Raw genomic sequence first — 3,850 nt, forward strand, 5'->3', positions numbered from 1 at the left:
ATTTCGGGGGAGGAATCATCAAGAATAAGCCTTGGCATGTGTTCACCATTGCGAGAGGAAAGGAATGGGCAGATTACGGCGAAGAAACGGAGCAAACGTGGATTTTTTCCAGTAGAGGCCTGCGCGCCCGCGCAGCAATGCTGAGTGGCCGCGCAGCAACCTGCGCGCCCGCGCAGCTATGCTGAGCGGCCGCGCAGGGTCGGGGAAAAAGATAAATTATTTTAGACTTCTACTTCTGTTTGGCTTCCAACTTCTATGTAATCTGAGTTTTATGGGACTATTATATAAGTAGATTTGAGACGTTTTCACAGGGAAAAAAAGAGAAGAAGAAGAAGAAGATTGTATTTTACGCAAGAAGCGAAGGAGATAAGGAAGAAGACCGATTTAGCACACCGCAACGAAGAGGAAGCATATTTTCTTGTGATTCTTGTTTCGTTGTAACGTTGGATGCTAGTTTTCTTGCTTTGACTTATTTACTCTCTTGACGTACTCTGTTTTAATATAATTAGTTTAGTTATTATTTTCTTGTGTTTGTTTATCATAATTTCATATGAACCCATGATGGCGATAAGTTCTATTATGGGCTAATCGTGATCATGGGGTTGCAACGGATTTATTATGGAATTCTTTAGTTAATTGTTTAATACTTTAGTGTGTGATGATTGCTTGATATCTAGTATTGGTTGTGCGTATTCGTCTTATGTGCGTCGCGAACATATAAGATAGGGTGTTAATCTCTTTTGAAGCGACGGTGGATCTTGAGATTTAGAACTTGCCATGCTAGCATAGGTTCATGTACGTTGAGCATGATTAGTGGGTAACTCTAACAGTTTTATTTGCCCTATGTAATCAAAAAAGAATAACTTGTGCTTAAATCGTTGTGTTGTCAATTTCTGTAGACATATAGGAACTCAACATAATTGATGACTATTCGACTTCTATCTTAATTGTGGATGCTTGGTAGAATGGTATTAGTACAATGAAAGTTGGCTTTTATCAGTTTCGTGTTATTCGATTAATATCATCACTGTCACATGCTAAAGGTAATAACAATGGCTATAGAAGGAAGTAATAATGAAGTTGTGATCTCATGAGTATTTTATTATTGATAAATTGAAGTGTTAGTTAAGTGGTTAATTAAGTAGTTAATTATAGTTAATATTTAATCAACAATTTTAAGTGTTATTATCTTAACATTGAGAAGTAATCATACATTGGTGAGTGAGTTTAATTAGACAATAATTTAGTCTGAGTCTCTGAGGGAACGAACTAGAAAATATTCTATATTACTTGCGAACGCGTATACTTGCGTGAATATTAGCGCGTGTTTTCGCCCTAACAAGTTTTTGGCGCCGCTGCCGGGGACTCGGCGTATTTGTTTAGTTTATGTACTTACCATCATTGGTCATTAGGACTCAGTGATTAAGACGTAGTAGTTACTTATTTTTTCTGGTTGTGTTTCAGGTACTTTAGCTAGCGTTTATGCAAACTCGTTCTCGTGCTCGCAAGAGGACTTTAGATACAGCTGAGGAGACAGACGAAGTTCTTGATATTCCGGAGAAGTTAGATTTTGAGGATTCGGATTCAGGAACTGAGCAGAAAGAACCAGTAAACATGGGAGATCGTATTGTTCAAGCTGATCCAGCTCTTATGGATTTTTCTCGGCCTAAAATTGATGACATTCAGTCAAGCATCCTTCATCCGGCTATTCAAGCTAACACCTTTGAAATCAAGTCGGGCACTATTCAGATGGTGCAGAATTCTGTTTCTTTTGGAGGAGCGGCAACTGAAGATCCCAACATGCACATAAGGAATTTTGTCGAGATCTGCAGCACTTTTAAGTATAATGGCGTGACTGATGAGGCTATCAAGTTGAGGCTTTTCCATTCTCACTAAGGGACAAGGCTAAAGACTGGTTACATTCTGAACCAGCTGGGTCCATCACTACGTGGCAAGATCTTGCGCAAAAGTTTCTGGTGAAGTTTTATCCAATGGCAAAGACTGCTGCTATGAGGAGTGCTCTTACTCAGTTTGCGCAGCAACCTACAGAATCTATGTGCGATGCTTGGGAACGCTACAAGGAAATGTTGAGAAAATGTCCACATCATGGAATGCCGGATTGGATGGTGATCACTGGTTTCTATAATGGTTTGGGGGCCCAATCTCGGCCCATGCTCGATGCAGCAGCTGGAGGCGCCTTATGGGCTAAAAGCTATACTGAGGCGTATAATCTTATCGAGACGATGGCTGCAAATGAGCATCAAAACCCAACTCAGAGGATGACGTCAGGCAAGGTAGCAGGTATTCTGGAAGTTGATGCAGCCACCGCTATTGCAGCCCAGCTCCAAGCGCTATCAATGAAGGTTGATTCTCTGGCTACGTATGGAGTTAATCAAATAGCTATGGTTTGTGAGCTTTGTGCAGGTTCTCATGCTACGGATCAGTGTTCTCTTGTCAACGAATCTGTTCAGTATGTGAATAATTATCAGCGACAACAGCAGCCTGTGCCAGCGACCTATCATCCTAATAACAGAAATCATCCAAATTTCAGCTGGGGGAATAATCAGAATGCTATTCAGCCACCATATCAGCAAGGAGTGAGTAAACAGTTTAACCCACCTGGATTCCAGCAACCACAGCAGTATGCTACAAGGCAATCATATCCTCAACAGGGAAGTATAGCTGCACCCACTAGTGCTGATTTTGAGGAACTTAAGCTGTTGTGCAAGAGTCAGGCGGTTTCTATCAAGACCTTGGAAAATCAAATCGGTCAATTAGCCAATGCAGTGCTCAATCGTCAACCTGGCACTCTTCCCAGTGACACGGAAGTACCAGGCAGGAAGGAAGCTAAAGAGCAAGTCAAGGCTATTACCTTAAGGTCTGGAAAAGTGGCTGATGCTGAAAAGGCAAAGGAAGTCGAAGCTGAAGTTAGAGATGAAGAATCTAAGCAAAAGGAGAAAGCGGCGGAACCAAGGAAGACTACTGTTGAACATACTCTGCATGAGACTAATACAGGGGAGAAACAGCTCTATCCTCCACCACCTTTTCCTAAGAGATTGCAGCAACAAAAGCTGGATAGACAGTTCGGGAAGTTTCTGGAGGTGTTCAAGAAACTTCACATCAATATACCTTTCGCTGAGGCTCTGGAACAAATGCCTAGTTATGTGAAGTTTATGAAGACTATTCTTGCAAGGAAGGTGAAACTAGATGACCTTGAAACCGTTGCTCTCACGGAAGAATGCAGCGCTGTTCTGCAGCAAAAGTTACCACCAAAACTGAAAGATCCAGGAAGCTTCACCATTCCTTGCACCATTGGCAATCTAACTTTTGACAAGTGCCTTTGTGATTTGGGAGCAAGCATTAATCTGATGCCGTTGTCAATCTTTAAAAAGCTGGATCTGCCTGATCCAAAACCCACATACATGTCGCTACAATTGGCTGACCATTCCATTACTTACCCAAGGGGCATAGTTGAGGATGTGCTCGTCAAAGTGGATAAGCTCTTCTTTCCAGCAGATTTTGTTATTCTGGATTTTGAGGAAGATAAGAAGATTCCCATAATCTTGGGGAGGCCTTTCTTGGCTACTGGCCGTACCTTGATAGATGTGCAAAAAGGTGAACTTACTATGCGGGTCCAAGATCAGGATGTGACCTTCAATGTATTCAAGGCAATGAAATTCCCTACAGAAGATGAGGAGTGCTTAAAAGTGGATGTGATTGATACTGCGGTTACTTCGGAACTCGATTACATGCTAATGTCTGATGCATTGGAAAAGGCCTTAGTGGGGGATTTTGACAGCGATGATGAAGATAGCAACGAGCAATTACAATATCTGAACGCTTCTCCATA

General features: G+C 41.7%; 1 non-coding gene across 1 annotated transcript; it reads right to left on the bottom strand.

Moving 5' to 3' along the window:
• Positions 1 to 2,006: 2,006 nt before the first annotated feature.
• On the bottom strand, positions 2,007 to 2,113 carry LOC141701566 (small nucleolar RNA R71). Its single transcript, XR_012566831.1, has one exon. It is a non-coding gene; the product is annotated as a small nucleolar RNA R71 (small nucleolar RNA).
• Positions 2,114 to 3,850: the final 1,737 nt, after the last annotated feature.

The sequence above is a fragment of the Apium graveolens genome, unplaced genomic scaffold, assembly GCF_009905375.1.
Source record: "Apium graveolens cultivar Ventura unplaced genomic scaffold, ASM990537v1 ctg4079, whole genome shotgun sequence".
In the NCBI taxonomy this organism is placed as follows: Eukaryota; Viridiplantae; Streptophyta; class Magnoliopsida; order Apiales; family Apiaceae; genus Apium; species Apium graveolens.